Below are 20,380 nucleotides of genomic sequence, written 5' to 3'. Positions count from 1 at the left end.
TTTGTACACCTCTTGTAGTCTCCCTCCGTTTCTCCACAGTAGGATGGCCTGATTTTTAGGAATGCTAAAAGTGGGACTTGCTTGAAATGATATGAACTGAAGGAAGTAGATCTTCTCAGTTATCCTGGATAGGGAACTGTGTGTCTTCTGTAATCAAACATTACATGCCTGGTAACCTCTTCTCTCCTCTTGTTCTCTTGTGAGGGCAAGACAGGGACACAGAACAAGTTCACCCTGGCAGTCTCACAGGAAGAGTCCCAGGGAGCGCGGCTAACAGTCAAGTACTAAGCAGGCTTTCGCTGTTAATTCAGCTTCCAGAAAGACTCCACAAGTTTCCTGATGCTGAGAAATACTTCAGTCCAAGTCCAGGCTGTGGTGAATAAGGAGCTAGAGTGTATTTGTCCCCAGGGGAGATCACTTCCCATCTCCCAAAAGTAGCACTGGACGAGAGCTCTGTTTGGGAAATTGCTTATAGGAACTTTATTTTCCTTCTCAGTTATGGTTGTTAAACACGTAGAAAGACGGTCCCCCAGTCCTCGTGGTCACTCGCTGAGGCGATCAGCTCCGTGGCCGCAATGCGTGTGGGGTTTCCTGCAGGAAGGCAGCCGCCAGCCCTCGCAAAGGCAGAGTTGGGGTCGGTGGCCATTGGTCCCGTCGTGTACACTGGGCAGGAGGGCGGTGCAGGCAGGGAGCGGCGCCTCGGTCTGGTGCCTAGAAGGGAGGGAGTCGGCCCTTCTCTCCTCGTTGTGATGAGGAACAGGGTAATACTGAAGTAAAAATGTCCCCGCGCCTGCTGAGACCAAAACCCAGGCAGAGCGGCCACGACCCCCCATGGCAGATGCCTACATGCAGACAGAACAGGCTGATTGATACTGTAGTGAAAATGGCGTCCAGACGCCGCACCGAGGCCAAAACCCAGAAAGAGCGGCTACGACCCCCCCATGGCAGATACCTACACACAGACAGGAGCCCCTGAGGACCGAAATTGCTTCCCAGACCCCCAGTTGTGGGGAACTCCAGAATCTGGAAGGCCCCCTAGGGCCCAAAGGCAGAACTGGGTGTTGTGGGTGCAAGTGTGCCCAGCTGGATGAGCATTTTGAACAAGTTGGTGTCTTGTGAGAGCAGCTCAACTGGTTGTGAAGGATCCAGGAATCCGAGCGAGAGATATAATGCGTCGTATCAAGCGTTTGACACAGGCTGAGCAACAGCCCTGCCTTGAGTCCTCAGAAGGGACTGGTAAGGGAGCTTCCGACTGAATTGGCACCAACAATGGCCTCACAAGATGAGGGAAGCTGGACCCTCATCTCTGCTCGGAGCAGAAGGAACAATCTCCCCTTGTCCCTGAAGTGCCCCTATGCAGTAGATACGATGCTCTGGGGCTCAAAAAAGGAGAGTATGATAATAACAACAATGGTAATGGTCAAGCCTTAGGAAAGGACAACAGGATAAAGGTGGACCAGCAATCCATGTATATAAAAAAACAGTGGACAAAGGGGAATGGTTTTAAACTGAAAGAGGAGAGATTTAGATTGGATGTTAGGAAGAAATTTTTCACTCAGAGGGTGGTGAGGCACTGGAACAAGTTGCCCAGAGAGGCTGTGGATGCCCCATCCCTGAAGTTGTTCAAGGCCAGCCTGGATGGTGCCCTGGCAAACCTGATTCAGTGGGTGGCATCCCTGCCTATGGCAGGGGGATTGGAACTAGATGATCTTTAAAGGTCCCTTCCAACCCAAGTCATTCTGTGATTCTCTTCTGAGTGTGTCCTCTGTACCTTGCAAAACAAAGCATCTGTTCAATTCCTGGGCTAAGCACATTTATGTTGCTTGTTTGTGCCTCAAGAAATCTCACCTATACTTTTCCTGTTTGTTGGATTCGGCAGTCCTATCAAACATCTGTTTAGATCATTAGCACAGGGTCACCTGTCTCTCAATGAGTTCGATTGTAACTCAGTTTCCATAAGGTAGAAGGCAGCACTTGCATGTTTCTCCAAGTTAGTTACAGCTTTAAAGAAAAGTATATAAGAAAAATCAAAAGCTTATTGATGCCTTTAACAAAAAGGTCTGATAAGAAGTCACACACGTGGTGAATTTTCACATGTATAACAGCATTTTTTGCTAGCCTGCTTCCTTTCAAAGTAGCTAGATGTGAGAAATGGTTCTTAACTTATGCTACTGCATAGGGTAGCACACACAAAATCTGAGATAGGTCAGGAAAATTGGGAAGTAATAAGCTGCTGTCACATTCCTGGTTTTTATGCCTTCAGTGTTGACTTTTACATCCAAGATGGATATTTTCAGTAACCTTTCTGATTTTGCTTCTTCATTGCCGTCTTCGTGTTTCAATAGATTTGAGACTAACCTTAAATGCACTTTGAGGAAGAAAGATAATAACGGGGAAGTTCCAGTAAGAAGAACTTGGTATATAATCCAGTATCCAAGCATTCACATTTGATAAATCTAAGTACTCATAGACATATGGAGAACCTATATACAAATTTGTGGTTCTATCTGTAGACAGGTTGGAGAATGTGCAGACAAAAGTTATGGCTAGTGAAACTGGGTGGGATGGGTAACATAACCTGAAAAAAAAAGTGGACATTAAAGAAAAAACAAACAAACACATGGTGCTTTATATCAAAAGCACTATTGCTTGATTTTGCATCAGAAATAACATGCCATTACAGGAACTGAAGTCTGTATCAATTAAAGCTCTTTTAGGACTGCAAGTAAACATTTATTACTTTCACAGGAACAGAAAAAAAAAAAATATATATATATATATAAATATCTGTCTGTGATGTTTGGGAAGAAATTCTTTATTACCACAGGTGATATTACTCAGGGAGATATTTGTTTATAATTTTTAAAATATTTAAAATATATAAATTTATATTTAAATTTAAAATATTATTAAAAGTAAAACATTACAAACACAGATGTTTTGTGGCCATATAAGCTGACTCTGAATTGGGCTTTTTCCAAAGGTCAAAGTCTCATTACTGACCCTAAATTTACAAATAGCTGCAGGGGTAACAGAAAATATGATTTACCTTACGCAAGCACAACACAATATCAACCCGAAATGTGTATGTTTGGAACTGGATGGTTGGCTTAAGATTAAATTGTCAGCATTACTAAAAAGAAATGTGCATTAAAATGGAAGCAGTAACAAAATTTGTGAGCCACTGCAGAATAATCTTGTGAAAGTTCTAATTATATTAACAGGGAAAAGGGGGGGGGGAGGGAGGGGGGAGGAAATTGAAACTAAAAGAAGAAGAAATTGTATCTAAAGTTTGAACAAGTGAAGGAAGTGAATGTACATGAGTTAAACCTTTTCTACCTGAAATATTTCCAGTTTCTGGGAAAGGAGAGGGCTGGAAACATTGGATATGCTGAAATCCCCATTTTCTAAATAGCGTGCTTTCTCACACTTTTTCACATACTTTCAGTATTGTTATGCTCCAGTTGCTTATATCATAGGTGAGCAACACTGAGCTATCATTGCAAATACTGCTTCTTAAGCAGCAACTTTTATATACTTAAAAAGTTACCACTTGGTGTGTGTGTGTGAGCTGCTTGGGTTTCACGCTAATGAGTAGTGTAGTGTATTGGCACTTCAGAGACTGAGCATTTTTTCCAGCGTTGGCACTGAAATTCAGTAAGACCCTGCACTTTCCTTTACTCTGAATCCTCTGTTAAGGATTGTGGGTTTTGTTTTTTGACCTTGTGTTATGGTCTGTTCTATACCTTAAAATGAATATATAGCAGACCTTGATCTCAGTAGTAACTGTAGACTGTTTCACAGAAAAAATGCTTGATAATGACTACAAAAACAAGAAGTGCACCACCTGCCAATATCCATTTTGATACCCTTGAGCAGAACATGTTTTTCCTGACTGTGCTGTCAAGGGCAGAACTTCACTCTTTCAATTTCAGTGTGATAGAAGGAATCTCAACGTTACATCTGAAATGTGAGAACATGAGGTAAAAGTGGGTGGGAGAGAGGTGATGAAGAAAGGGCAAATTCATTAATGTTTTAAAAACTACATCTGACTCTCCAGACCTTTGTATGATAAATTTGTGCCTTGTGATTTTCATTCTGGCCTTTTCCTTCTCTTCAATTTACAAACTTTGATGTACGCCTTTACTGTGAAGAAGAAAAACTGTGCAAATGATTTCACTGCAGATTTAACTTTTAATTTCTCTGGCAGCTCTGCTTCAATCATGCTGAGACATGCAGCTAAGACCCTGTGCCTAAGACCCTTGCTTTGAGGATGAAGCTATAAGAACAGAACTTACAAGACAGTTGCACCTAAAGAGTGTTCTTCCTTTTCCTCCTTGTTCTTGATGATTCCTCAGCCTCATCTGTGTTTTTCCCCTCTGATCAGCTTCACTTGCCTTCGTGCCCAATCACAAAATCTGTACGTTTTCTTTCTTTACTGTGTTGTATGATATTGATCTACCACATTACTGCAACTCTTGCAATCATTCTTCTCATAATTAGGCATACTTCAAGTCATTAGATTAATTAGAATAACCTTGCAGTAATTACACTTGCTGTGCAATTACCACTGGAATTACATAATCCAGTTACTTGCCAGGTTTGCCTTCAGTTTCATGTTGTAGAAACACATTGTACCTGGGCACCCTCTCCTGTCAAAGCTGGTTCTCCTTGTACAAGATGAGCAACGCAGACAGATGAATATGGCAAATTATTTCTAAAACTTTGTTTCTGATAGATGCTTAATGTGTCAGTTGTAGGTACCATATTGCTATTGCCTTTGCTGTATTCCATATTTCTTGGGTTTAAGTTTAGGCTTGTTAAAAAACTTGTTCAAAATACCAGAACCTTGGACTGTCTTCTGCCTTAGTTGTTTTGGTAGAGGAGATACAAGGACTCATAGAATGGTTCCTGAAATTGTTCACATGGCAGTGATCCTAAGGCAGAAGAGCTGGGTGGAAGCCTCCAGGACAGGCATGGAGTGCCAACATTAGGTGAGGGTACTCAAGGATAAAGCTTGAAAGTACAAGTAGTTTATCTTCAAAACTTTCTTAATAGCAAAGTCACTTCAGAGCCAGTTTCATACAGGCAGGTGGTAAATCAGGCTCTGGAACTTCTCTTACACATAAGAACCCAATGGTTTTTAGTTGAAAGCATGGTCCTGAAGAGCCCTGCAAAGCCAGATCCTTGCCTGTGCAGGTTTCTGCAGGGTAGTGTCAAAATTGCTGCTGACGGTCCAGAATTTATGCAGCCATTGAGACCATGAGGCCATTAAAACACCTTTAAATGAATCAGAAATGTTTTATCATTGAAAATAGGATTCCAGAGAAATAATATATCCTGTTAAAAATGTTACATGGTTAATGGTCTTTGGACCTGACCCTGAAAAGTGGTATAGATGATTGAATCCATTCTACAATGAATGATCCAAAACTATGAGAGGATGCAGAATTTCTTAGTTCGTGAGTCGATGTGCAATAGAATTATCCTTCCCAGTCGATAAGAGTGTTTGCATGATTACGAATTATTACTGGGAGTCAAGCTTGCAAAATGTATGGACAGGGTGGGGAATGTATCATGGCAATTTCTGCCATCTTATAGTTCCTGTCGAACTCTGAATACCCAGTCTAGCATTACACTTGATTTCAGCAGCTGTTACAAGCAAGGACTGAGCTTTGCCACATCAGTATCCCCATTCTGGCACTATGACCAGAAGAGCTAGTAAAGGCTCTATCAATAATACAAGCGTGTTAAGTTGACCACCCACTTTCTAATTATCTTAGCCTCTAAACAACATCGCATTGAAATGTCTTTGCCTGCCCTATGCAATATTTATGCTACAGAGCTGCACTGGGTTATAAAGAAAATAAGCTTTTTTTTTTTTTTTGCTTTTTCTTTTTTTGCTTTTTTTCTTTAGAGAAGTGCTGGTATTGCAAGCCCAGAGAACAACTAGTATGAAGGATGCTTTCTGGAAGAGTTCAGCCATGAGCTCTCAGTAGTGCTTTTATGGTTCATATCAGAGTAGGGTTGTCAACATCTCGAAGATGTATGGCTTTAAATTTGTATTACGTTAGTTGACAATGCAACATCCTGCTGGCTGGTGGGGTTCTGGACTAAGGGGCTCCTTTTTCACCCCACTTTTGCTTGTGCAATTTGTATTTAGTTTTATATTTTGTTTAAGATGTTACTCTCCCCCACCACTTTGGTATTATTAAGAAATTATTATTCTAAGCATAGAACTAACTTTTACTGGCAGGAAGAGCATCTTCAGGGGTTGCTATAGTAAATATGATGTTGAAATACCCTTGGCAGCAATGAAATTAGAGCACTGTTAGCATGCACACAGTATACTCTAGTTCAGAAAATAATGCATTATTTTGGTTGATTCTGTTAATGCTCCAACATATTTATTTTTCAACTTCATGAGGACAGTTGCTCAAATTTGCAAGAAAGAGTCAACAAGGAAACCTTTTCCCCTGTTAAGTTGCATTATGTATTAATCTGTTTGGAAGGTGGATGGTAGCCTTTCAGGCTGGTAGAATTACATGGGTTATAGGAAACAACAGAAAGTCATTTGTGTGTTTGTGTCCATTGCGCATTTGCACCTCCATTTCCTTAAGTCAGTGGTAATAACTCAGGCCTTGCTGTTCTGAATCTCTGAAATGGAGTTAATTGTACAGGGAAATCCTGGACTGTGCCAACTTAAATTCAGTACTGAGCTAGATTTAGTCTGGTTTTTTTGTCTATTTAAGCCTAGCATACTGTGGAGGGTAAAATGACTCACTTTCTGCTTCTCCAACCTTTTATTCCTACTTCTTCCCACTTCTTCTGAGTTAGCCAGAAGAGAAGATGTAGCAAGCAAGAGCTGATACAGGCATCTTGTTTGGTAGGAGAGCCTGTGTTCCAATAAGGCAAGTGCCTTTTCTTGTTTGCGTAGTGTGATGATTTGTTGGTAGGGTCTGCTTGGGGACTTGTGACTTGTAGATGAATGTGTTTTGGACCTCACTGAACCAGTGAGGCAAAAACAAATAAAAGGAAATGAAAAAAACAGCTGGCTGCCAAACAAATGCAAAATGAGGACTCTGTGTACGCTTCTGTAAATTAAAACTTTTCTTGGGGAAAAAAGTACTTTTCATGAAAGATTTATCAAAACAATTTTTGAAGAGCAAATTCAAAGTAAATGGAAAGTGAGTGAAGGCAATAAAGATAAATGATCATAAATTAACCAACCCTTTTCCCTGATAAACTTCAGATAAGTAAAGTTCTTTAGATGTATTTCTCTGTGCTTCTGTAAAGTGGTCAAGACTGACAGAAGGGTAATTATTAAAACTGGAGGAGATGGGAATCAGCTGTGGTGAAAAGGGAGATAAACGTGCTGATCTGGAAAGGAAACTGTTGGACTTGAGGGGAGGCTACTATTTAATTCCTCAAGCATAGGCCTCGCTTAGTACATCCATTAATAAACTTGATATGACGTAGAAATATTTTAAATAAAATTGTTGGAGGCAATGTTAATACAGAGGATTGAAATACCATGCCAGAAGAATGGGATGGCCTTGAGAACTGAAGCAGTAGAAATGAGATAAAAATGTGATGAAACTGAATAGAGCAAAGTATGGGTCCTGCACAGAAAGATTTACGAGAAGAATTTTTGTTACTAGTTCAGGTGGCATCAAGTGGAGATGATAGCCAGAAGGAAAATCAAGGTGTATTCAATGAACTTCATTTGACTGGGAGCCACCACTGCATCAGAACATACGCAAAGAAAGTCTGAGAGGATGAATCAGACAAATGCAATCTATTGTGCACAAAAAGTCTAAGGACACTTAATGTGCACTCAGAGAAAATGAAGGCTGAAAAAGGGTGTGAGAATACTCTGCTGGGGATAAACAGAGGTAATTCAGGGTATAGGAAGGCCAGAACAACAAACCATAAATGGATCAGGAGTAAACTGACAATCAAGAATTGCCATCATCATAGTAGTGATAGTTCAGCGTCCTGGAAAAAACAATGAGTTCAAGAAATATATTTAATAAATTGTGTGTAATAATTATGTGAATGTAATGATATGGTAAGGCTGATGACTAGTAGTAAAGAATTGAACCGCATGTCATTAGTCTTACGTGCATCCACAAGTACTTTTCCAGTAAAATTAAAGCCAGCAGAATCAAAGCAAAATAAAATCTGTCCTGAGTCACCATATGCACTTAGGTTGTTTATCCTTAAATTAACTGGTTGGAGGTAATGATCTTATAACTCCTGCGTGTATGTAAGATGGAGTAGTGATTATGCTATAACGTATTGATTTCTTTGATTCTTTCTTTCTCATTATATCATTTTGGGAAGTGTACATACCTTTTCTGGAACCAGTTTTGATGCTAAATATTACAGCAGATCCTTGTGTCATGTCTGTCAGTGTAATTTAGTTAAATTCAGTGCAGTTTTACAAACCGAGGTCTTAGCTTTCAGGTTCTGCTGAATCATCTGACAGGAGCCACTTCTGCTATACTACTAATGTGTAAAATAGGAAAAAAAAAAAAAAAAAAAAAAAAAAAGTCTACAGATTCCCTTCTATATTCCTAAGGAATATTTTTAGGACTCCATGTTTGATAACGTCCTCTACAAAGCTGGAATCTTGCTGTTGATGTGGTTGGGAGATGGATGATACCACAAGTGACCATCATGAACAGTTGTCACTGAGAGTGAAGTCATCAGCTCATCTTCATCTGCCTTATTCTCTAGATGTCTTTGAACCTACATCAATTTACACCCTGACCCCTAATCTGAGATGTGCAGTCCGTGAATAGTGTCTGATACATCCTTGATTTTCTTGTTGCCAGGGTCACATCATCACTGTCAACTTCTCTGGCAGAACATTTATGATTTACAGATACAGCACAAGCTTATTCAGCTTCTTAATTCAATCAGATATTTACAAAAAGCCATACAAGATATTTGCAAGCCATATCCTATCTGAAAACACAATTATATAATGTCACTGCTGTTATGATTTCCTTGTCATTTTAAACCACATTTGCAATAAGGGGCTGATGAAAAGCTCATTGAAGTCAATGAAGGCCAACGAGTTCTACTTCAGCCTTTAACATGCTTAATATAATGAGAAATGTACTATGTTGGCCTTGGTGTTCACTGCTGCTGTTTCTCCCTTTCTATTTATTTATTTTTTTCTTGTTTTCCATGTAACTTGATTCTCTAAAGCTGGGAGGATCTGCACAGAGCTCAGGTAGGAAACCGTACTGAGATGGGTCAGCAACTCCCGAGTACTACTTACTGGAGACATGGGATGCTTCCCCCTGCCCCTTTCTTCAGGCCTGGCAAGGGGGGTACTTCCAGGCAGTATTTTGCCAGGCTGCATTTCATATGGCAACAGGTTAAAGCCCATGGTCCCTTCCCTGCTGCCTGCAGTGTTAGCACTGTTTCTCGTAGCTACAAACCACCTCCAACACTGCTCTTGCTTGATTCCAGTGAAATACTTTGTCTTTTGAAATAATTACTTCTGGTCAAGATCTCATGCAGTGACAAGCTACAGGAAAAAAAAGTTCACTTCCTGAAGAAAAAAAAAAAGACAACAAATATATGTGTGTGTGTGTATATGTGTATATATATATACACACATAAATTACCACTTATTTACTCTTTAAAGTTTCCCTTGTTCTCAAACATGTTGGGCTGGCATTTCTGTAGGGCTTCGAACCTACTGCCTTGCTCCTTGCAATGGCCACAGATCACTTTTCAAAATAGATGGTGTCAGATTTTGTTTTCCAGCTTGTGCCTGGGAGGGACTGTGTGTGTCAACCACCACCTGTTTTGTGCTGGGCTCAGGCAGAGCTCCTCAGTGCCCTGATGTAGCAGTGCTGGCTGAGTTATTGTATTATCCTCTTTCAGGTGATGAAACTCAGAATTTTGGCTTGGGCCTCTGTTTAAAATAAGAACTTCAAAGCATTTTAATAGAAGTATGCGTCGCCGGTCTGCAGGCACTATTTGCTAGATGAGTACAGGCATCATGTTGGAGAATGGTTCCTTCTTAGACCTCCAGCTAAGTCCAGCTCTGCTTGTTTCTATACGGACTCTCACAGCTTTCAAATGCCTCATTTTCTCATACTATCTGCTATGGTGACTAATTTCAGGATGAGCTCATTTACTGATAACACAGCAGTAGATAAGCAGTTTAATGGAGAATTGTAAAACCTCCCTTAACAAGGTGATAGAGCAGTGTCAGGCACGAGGAGGCGGCTATGACCAGCTCCCTCTTCCCCCCAGTAAGAGGGCAGGCAGGGTTTTGAATAGGGAAGAGAAGAAATCCAGAAATCTTCAGAACTAAGAAGATTGAGACATTGCTATGTGTAAAATAATCAAAGCAAGGAGAGCAGACACTTTGGGAGATGATGGCAGTGGTGTGGCTCCTGCTCAGCACCACCTCTCCAGCCTGAGGATGCGAGCAGCCCGGTGTTCAGTCTCACTTTCTCAGGAAAAGGCAGCGTCCTCACCTGGCATAAGAAACTGGACAATCCATTCTGTGCCTTGGAAATATTCTTTGTTTCTGTGCCAGTTTATTTTCCAAATATTACAGCGCTGCCACCTTGCCTGCCTCTCCTTCACTTCATGTTTAGCTACTTTACTTTTTACATCCACATCTCATCTCCTTTGCAGTGGAGCAAGTTTGCACATTATTTTTGATAAACTGACTTATAAAAACATGCTGTGGTGAAAAAGAATGCATCTCTTGTTTCAGGAAATAAAATACTTTATCAACAAAACTGATTTGGCAGGTTTCACAGTAACCTGACGATGACTCTTGTGTTTGCAGAAATCTGTCTGAAAATATTTTGTTGTTGCCTTTGACTTTTCACATTGTTGGTCATACAGTGCTTTGCTCAGCCTTAGGCACCATAAAACATTTTGAAATGTATTTAAAAGCTATTGAAATTCACAGAAGAAAAAAAAAAAAAAGCATTCATGAAAGGTTAGTAAAACAAAGCATGTTGTCCAGCTTCCCAAACCCACAAACCCATAAGGTAAAAGTCCAAGAACAGAGAAATGTCTCATGATTATATGCAGATACGATCATGAGCAGCCTCTACAAAATTGTGTTGTTACATGAAGCCCCTGCTAGCTACTCTCTGTTGCTGAGTATCATGAATGTTACTTGATCCAAGGGGATGTTTTCAGAACAAGCTTTTGCTGCCCAGCACAAGTACAAACCAGTTCATGGCCAGCTCACTGCTGGCAGGATGGTGAGCAGCAGTGGAGGAGCTAAATCCCTTCTGCACAGGACTACCCAATGCAGCTGTTGTTCATCCCAGCAACTTCCAGATTTTTTTTTTTCTTTTTCTTTTGTTTGTATGAGTTTGTAAATGGTTGTCATTCTGCTGCTTAGATGAGAAAGTCTGCAGAAGTGCAAGTCAGGAATGCTGTTGATACAATCTTCTTTTTCTTGTTTTAATTCAAAATTGAAAATACTTTTTTTTTTTTTTTTTTTTTTCTTCCCCCTGGGCACGTCATAGAATCATAGAACAGTTTGGGTTGGAAGGGACCTTAAAGGCCATCTCGTTTCAAATACCCTGCCGTGGGCAGGGACCCCTCCCACTAGATTAGCTTTCCCAGGACCTCATCCAACTTGGTCTTGAACCTCTCCAGGGATGAGCATCCACAGCTTCTCTGGGCATATTAGACACAGAAAAAAGTGGGCAGTCCTCTTGTTCCAAAATCCCCTTTTTGCCATCTCAGAGTAATGTTTGTCACTCCTTTTTTAGTCTGTAACTAATATTCTACACATATCACGTAGCCCTACACTGTATGCAACATCCTAAGCCCACAGACGTTTCTAGAGTGTGAGATTCACATATTCTTCCCCCAGTTTGTTTCAACATGTTATTGCTTTTGAATGTAAGACATCTCACCCGGTAACCAGAAATATTTTTCATCACATTGTTAGCCCTGAGATATTACAGTATTTGTGCATTGAAGCTTATTGCTGTAGAAGAACCTGGAGAAGATCTAAAAGGAAAGGGACTGTGTTGTCAAAGAAAATCCCTTTGACTCTATTAGATGGCAAGGAAAAATATGCAGGTGGGCCAGAGCTGTCAATTTATGTAGGCAACAGTTTATGGAGATCTCTGACAAAAACATGGCTGTGCGTTACCAGTAAATTTTTGAGGTCTAGTCTTAGTAAAATTCCTATCAGTTGTGAATTATTACTTCACAGGTTGATGGTGTCAACTTGACTTTCAAAACTGCAAAAGTGAATCTGGACAAGACCACAAACAAAGTGGTAATGAGGAGAGAGATTCTTGGGAATGAATGTCTATTCCATTATTTTGTTTTGTTTTGATTCAGGTAGGTACAAAAAAAAAAAGATTATTTCTTGCTTCTGACCTGTATTTTTTTTTTTTTTTTTTCCTCCCTCCTTCTTTCTGGTGTGAGGAGAATGACAGGTACAGGGCCACCTCTAAACAGCACAAGAAAAAAGGTCCAGCTCAATTTCACTTGCTGCAAGTCTAAAAACTATGATTGTTACATAAAAGTGTGAATTGTTTTGCTCCATTAAACAAGGAAGCATCAAACCAAAAATCACATAGATTCCTATTTGTTTTCTATTTACTATTCTGTTTCCTTTGGGATGCTGCTCTTTTTGGATGAAATAAGTTGTTTCTTTTTTTCTTTTTTTTTTTAAGGAAAAGATACAGGTTCTCAAACTTGTGTTTAGTATTTTAAGCATTTGTACCATTTTTCTCACTCCTAGTATGTCAATAAAAGGCAGAGAAACTGATCACTGATAAATGCTACTCTGCTTTGTCAAATGTAATATATATGAGGAAACGAAAAGGACTTCTAAATTGTCCCCAAAGGTCGCAGCATCATGGCACTGAGGTGAACCACTGAAATAACACTGAAAAGAGATGGATACATTTACTCACAGATCAAAGATGCATCAGTTAGCTATAGGTGGCAGAAGAGCTTGATTGTCCTTGAGGTGTGTGAGGCTTTCTGAACTGTTTGTGATACACTTGAAACATCACAGCCAGAGCTGAAGGCACTGACTCACAGCCAGGGAGAAAGGCATGTGCTGAACCCAGAAGTTCCCATTGTCCCACTGTATCTGTGCCTGACCTGAAAGGTGCATTTACGCCAAGGTCGACTCCTTGTTGGCTTTGATCTACAAGGTGCAAGAAGATGGCAGCTAAGTGGTTTGTTTTCTCTGGGTACACAGAGTAGGTGAAGGCTTCTGCATTGAAGGCATGAGTCTGCCATGTCCAAGCTTTGCTGTATCAGCACAGCTACAGTGGTATAAATCATACATGTATATAGGAAAGTCTGTGTTTTCCTTTTGGCAAATGTTGAGCAAATTCCAAAACCAGAAAGGAAAATTGCTCAATGAGTTTCCCTGATTATTTATTAAGAAGTTGCCCTTCTCTTTTGAGCTGCCTGCTTCACCTTGGTCCTGAAGTATCACAGTCAGGACAAAATACTGTAAAAGACTTGCATGGGCCTTTAGCAGAGACACCTGGATAGCAGAAGCAGGGTCACGGTGACTGATCAAAATGAGAAGAGTTCAGTGCCTGGTTTGGTTACTGCAGGGGGATTCAGGGCTCTGAGGTCATGAAGTCTCTGGTAATGCTATTTCTTTTATAAAGTCACCCCAAAGGTTTCATTTCAGCTCACGCCTAAGGCACTCTTCAGTATTTCTTTCTGCAGCAAGCCAACTAAAAGCTGAGTGAAGGTTTCCCAGTGAATATATTTTCTTTAATCCTGTACTCCTCAATTTCTTATGCTATCTCCAAATGTTCACAAGTACCTTCAGCCTATGAGAAGTTCAGTGAAATATGGATGTGTATGTATTCATCTCCTTCAGTTTTCCTTTCCAGTCACTGTTCACTATGTTTAGCCATTATAACTACTTATCCATTCTTGGCTTGAAGGTTTTTTGTTGTTTGTTTGTTTTTATATAAATATATATTATCCCTACACTCTTGTATTTCTCTGTCTGCCAGAATACCAACTCCTTGGAAGCCCAACCTTTGCCCTGTCAGCTCTACAGTAACAGGCAGATTTTTGTGGAGGAAAACAGTTTTAGAAGCTAGAGTTCTTGTATTTCTGCTTTATAATTGTGGTATCTTAGATTCCTGGACATAACTTTCCATTGAGGCTACAACTATCTTCTGCTCTCATACCAACATCTTTAGTTTTCTTTTCCCCATGTAAACATTTTTCCTGAGAGAACTATTAGTGTGGGACTGCTCTACTGCCTACTTGTCCCCTCTGCTCCTACAAGGGAAGCTGCATACCCACAGCCAAGTGGACCAAACACGCTGGCATGCAGATGTTTTCTGTCCACCACAATGGCTTTTCAGTTTTGTGTAATCCCTGATTTATTTTTTTCTGTCATCCTTTAAAACCTCTGGAGCTCATTAGAGCATCACTGAAGATTGAGGAAAGGGATTTTAATTTGAAGCACATAGAAGCACTTTTCTCTGTACACAGCATTTATGGGAAGAGAAGTGGCAATGTGAGTACTCTAAAAAGCCTAGTAAGTTTGGACAGTTTCAGCAATAGCAGTGATTTTAGGTATGGTAAAGGCACCTTATAAATGAGAGATTAAAAAGCTCAAGGTCTGTGTTATTTGGAAAGAAATTATGAGATGACTAACAATCTCCAAAATGCCTATGTGAAGAGATACATGATAGAAAGAGGTAAAAATGTAAGATAATTTAGTGGCTGGAATCTGAAGATAGGCTTAATCTAGAAATAAAGTGCAAATGGTTGCTAGGACAACTTATGAATAAGTACAATTAGTTTTTCATCACTTCAAGACCTCAAAAAAGGATAAGAGGTCCTTTTGAAAAGTCAGGTAAATCAGAAATGATGGTTTTCCCTTAGAAGAATGGTCAAGTCAATTTAAAGTAATAGTATTCTCTATCACTACACCTTATGCCTGGTTCCTCTGCTCTTTTTTCTTTCTTGAAAATAAGAATGTCTGGGTGAGACTTTCCATATTGGACTTAGTACTGGAAGGGAAGATTAAACTGCTAGATTAATCTCCGTGGGTAGCAGGAAAAAGATGCAGAATGGCTTTGTGACATGTCCTCATCACTGTAACACTTCAAAAAGAACAACTTTCATTGTGGCATGACACACGGTGATCACACCACAACATTGTAATGTGACAATGCATTAGAGCTGTTGAATTTACTTAAGTACACAACAGTGATCCTTAAAACTTATGACCTGACCCACATCAAAATTGGGCCTTTTTTTCTATGTACTGGGAGTCTAGAGTTAATTGAACTCTTCAGGGCAGGAAATAATTTAGTTCTGTTTTTTATAGAAACAATAAGCACATACCAAACTTCCATCAGTTCCAGTGTAACACAGATCATTTAAGTCTTCCTGTAATCAATCTTAAAGGCATCAGAATGCTCCGAAGATTAAAAGCATTATATATATATGTTTTATATATATTTTTCAACCAATGTATTAGTTGAAAATATCCACATTGCAAAAATATTCTTTTTTAAATTATACAAGGTACTTTGCTAAGTAAGCAAGCATTAACGGTTTCATAGTAAGAACATGATCTGTCACAATATTTTCTTCTCTGGAAGAGAGGGGGGCTTCTCAGTAATAATGAACGATCCTGTGCATCCCATAATACTGACTAATAGCTGAGAGCACAGCCACATCCAGAAAGTAGAGCCACGTGATTTAATGCAAGGCAGGTAACAGAGCAAGCTTCAAGGCATGCAGGTCCAGAGAACCAGAAGCTTAAAGGACCTGAAAGTCATTCTCAAATATAGTTAACATATAGAAACATGAAATTTATCACAATATCATAAAAAGAGAAATATTTCAGAGTAGATTTTTAAAGGATTTAAAATGTAAAGGATTTTAAATGTAGTGGTTTTAGCATTACATCTGCAAAAATGCTCCAGTTTGATTGAACTCAGATGTGATAACACTGAAAAACCAGTTAAATGATGCAGATAGTGGCTGAATACTGTCATTTCCTTTCTGATTAAGGACTGCTCCTTAAATAGTACCTTACTAAAAATAAAAACCAAAACAAAACAAAAACAGCGGTAAAAACAAGAAAATCATAATGATCTTATTAGTTCTTAGCTGTGAATTTATTAAAATGGTAATGCTGTGTCCTCAGCTAGGCTGGAATTAGCTGTCATCTTCAATTTCCTCTTGCTTAGAAAGAAATGAATAGTCAGTGAGTTTTGGCATGATAACTTTTTGTTTATTTTCTGTTGTTATTACCAGCTTGCAGTGGGTAAGGGCTAGCTGGTAACTGCTGAAAACTTTTGCAGCAACCGAACAGAGTCTGTGCATTTTTGTGGTGCTTTGGTTCACTGCAGGTAATAGAAGCTACAACCAGTTTGCATTTACATTAGTAAACTGGATTAAGAGCTATGACTCTTGATACCTGTTGGATTTTGCTATGGCATCTGACAAGGTTAATATCTTCATCTCTGAGGCTAAATAAGGGAGCTAGTAGTGTGGGTCTATGTAGCTAAAGACTAAATATAGTTGTGGCTTAAAATCAGAACAGATCACGAATAACAGTCACGAGACCCAGTATATCTGGTGTTGACAAATTCCTTATTTTGCAGCACTATGGCAGTTGCTACCATGTCAGGTGCTGTTTCTAGGTTTCATCCAGAACATTGAAATGATGATTCGATCCCCCTTGCCTTTTTTTTTTTTTTTTTTTTAATAATGAAATATTTTCCTTGTTCATGGTCTGACTTTGAATTCTTACAGCTGTTAGTACAAAGATCTTCCTTCCTCAGCTGGGGCTACTGCCATACAAATTAATATAATTGGCAACAATCTGTTTGTTGTTTTTTATCATAACTTTTGAATTATGTTTAAAAATGAATTTCTTCTGGTGAAGAAGGCAAAAATCAATGGTTTATGAACAAAATTCTTCACTGAGGTAAATATAGCCGTTGGCTGTAATTGATTTTGTCCTTGTGTGTTTGATTTCTTCCACAATTCCTCTCAATTCAACTTGTTTTTTTGGTACTTGAATCTTGATCAGCAAATTCCTCTGACTTCATTCAAATTGACTCAGACTTTCAGAGTATTAGAAGATTGGTTTTGACCTTTCTATACCGAACAGCCAGTAACTTTGAGGTATTTACCTTACTTTATAAATTGTTCACATAAGGCTTACAGGAAAAGGCAAACATACATTCCTCTTCGTCCTTCCATAATACCGCAGACAGTATTGTTTTATTATACGTGACGCAGGTAATGTTCAAAACAAGATCCTAAACAAGTTGTACCTGGGCTTTTATATTACTACAGGAGGTACAGAACAGCCTCCAAACACATCTAAGAAGTACCAATTGTGCCATGCCCCTGCTTCTTAAAATGTAACCCTTATGTTTTTGTAGAGTTACTAGGGTGAGGAGAGGTGGTTTCACCATTTCTGTGCTCGCCTTCTCCAAGAGGGGAAGAAATTCTGAACGGACTCTGTAAACTTCTTATACCATGTTTCTCATTCCTTCTGCTCTGCTGTAAGAGCCAATCTGTAAGTAAATAAATACATAAATAATAAAAAAAAAAAAAAAAAAAGAAACCACAAACATCAGTTGTAGTCTATTACACATGTAAGCTGAAGGGTTGATTATTTTTATCTCAGAGCCAACGGGAGCTTTGTTACTTTACCAGCAAAACTATTACTCTTGCAGGCCAGGCTTACCAGTGAAGTAACTTCAAAAAGTCTGAAAAGTCTTGGACTGAGGAATCAACTGAAATACTTCATTATTTATTTGAGTTTTTGCCTGATGCTGTGGTTCTGGGATCTGCAACAAAACCACACAAAGCTCTGTGCTGTTTCAGTCAACCTGTTGGCTTGTTCCTAAATCTTTTCAGGTGAAAAGGATGCCTCTCTAAATCCCCTTCTCAGTTTGGTATTTCAGTAATTATGCTATTCCCTGGTGTGTAAGTAGACTAAAATTTTATGGACCCTGGAGTTTTGTTACCAATTCTGAGCAGTGGACTCTGCCAGAAAACTGTTTTGAAAGTGAAAATCCCATCCTGTGAAGGATCTTGAATGTTGTTTTTCTGCTGTTCAGAAGTAATCCCAAATTCAGCTGGAGATATATCTATATTTTTAAGATTTGTATTTTATTTTGGATCTTTTGGAACTGAATGCTCTGTTTTATGCTTCCTAGTATACTTCTTATAAGAGAAAGGGGGAAAAAAGGGAACAAAAAGGCTGTGATTCATCGGGGGTTGTTTAAATGCATTCCCCTCTCTCTTCATCATCTAAAAAAAAAAAAAAGAAAAAAAAAAGAAGAAAAAAAAAAAACTTGGCTAAATCAGTTCTTTTACCCAAAGCATTTCTTTTGATTTTTGATTGAACTGTGTTTTCCTCCAAGAAACAGAGTGTTCCAAATCAGTTCTTTGTTATTACGCTGTGGACTTTGATTTCAAGATGTAGGTTTAGATCCTCACTTCTTACAATCTCAAATATAAATCCCATACCTGATACTGGTTATTTTTCATCCTTTAACCTGATGTATGCTTTCAAGTGATGAGATAACATTTTCCTGATGTATCCACTGTTCAGACTAGCATAGAGAACATGAACATGACGTACCATGAGTTAGTACCCATTTTATAAGTGCCATTACTGTCATCCAGCTACTATTTCTGTATTAAGTGGCTTCTGTTCTGAAATACTCCATTCATCTGCATTAGAAAAATAACCGTGAGCAAGAAACTTAACAGAATAATTTTCAACAAAATATATATAAATAGCCAAACATATTAGGTCAGGTTGGTAGTGATAAAATTAGCACATATCTTGAATAAACATGAGATGATTTCAGTATGTGGCAGATTGGCACCTTTTTAGTTAACTTTGAGGGAAGAATTCTCAATTTTTTTTTTCCAAAATCTTTCCCTAGCCCATCTCTCTTTCTCCTCTTCTTTCTGTTACACAAACCAAATTGGTTTGGAATTTTTTCTTCTTGGCACGCTTTTCTTTCTATATCTGAATATGATTATTCCTCACTAAAATTTCAGCCTCTCACTCATAATATAGGGAAAATGATATCACACGATCTGTTTCTAAGGAGAACATACAACACAAGTCATTCTGATAACTTCACGGGAGTGAATAAGGGGATAAGGAAAATGGATTTAAATGGAATTTCATTTGATAGCTTGTGAAGCTGGCAGCATAGACAGAGCTGTGTCTTGGTGCACAACTGTCATCCTGAAACATTCAGGTGAATGCTGTGAGGCAAAGGAAAGCAGTTATTAATGTTTGTCTGAAGTATTGGGTTTGGTTCTGGTTTACCTGTTTACCAGTGGGAAGCAGAGCAGTACAGACCACAGTAGAAATAATTACTTTTTTGAAAGGGTAGCTGCTTACAATGCAGTCTTGTCTTCAGTACTTCATGCAGAAATAAATGAGGGAGTGAATATTGCTGACTGCCGATGATTCTACTGACCCACTCTGTCTTACTTAACTACCAATTATTGTATTAAAATGTGCATCAGAAATTTTATTGTCAGGCTCAAATCTTTGCCCTCCTTAAACTTAACTTGTAGTTTTATTAGAGAGCATCTTACCTTAACCAGCATTAGAAAAACATCAGAAAACAACAAAATAACATAGATACAGACAAAAATATGGTAGCTATAACAGTAGTTATTATTAAGAATCCAACTACTATTGATAGGAAAAGAAGTCTGAAACAGTCTACTTACAATGTAGTCTACATAGGTTTGTTACAGATAAAATAAGTACAAAAGGATGCTAGCATAACATGGACATAGTGAGAATGTATTCACTTGTACTCAGAATTATCCTGGCCCAGTAATTTATTTTAATCTGCTAGTACTGGGAGCTGTCACTGTTGTATGTCTAGCCTGAGAGTTTGGTCTTGCCCTCCTTCCCATCATTCTGTGAGATCTCACTCAGTTACCAGTTTGTTACTGCTAGAGATCTATCAGAGAGCTAAAAGTACCAGCCAGTCATCCCAGGCAGGGTGATGTGACAGAACTTCCTTTGGAAATATTTGTCACATTCAGGTGAAGATTCTGAGATGGTCTTGGGCAATCCACTGATTTCTGAATTACCAAACCCAAGAATTAAATGCTTTGTCCATTGGCGCAGTAGTATAGCTTGTCTGTGGAACTTGCTTCCAGATTGTTTCTATATTGACCAGTAAGTAGAAATATTAATTTTAGGTTCTAGAACTGTCATTATTTCCCCTCTCCCTCATACAATGCAAATAAGACTAGGTAGAGAAGCATTTCACAATGCAATAATTTCTTCTTGAATTCACCTGTAAAAAAAAAAAATGCTCAGGGGAGGGCTGCAATAAGACCTAGA

This window comes from Anas acuta, chromosome 7 (genome assembly GCF_963932015.1).
Source record: "Anas acuta chromosome 7, bAnaAcu1.1, whole genome shotgun sequence".
Classification (NCBI taxonomy): Eukaryota; Metazoa; Chordata; class Aves; order Anseriformes; family Anatidae; genus Anas; species Anas acuta.
Note: the sequence above shows the minus strand (reverse complement) of the source record.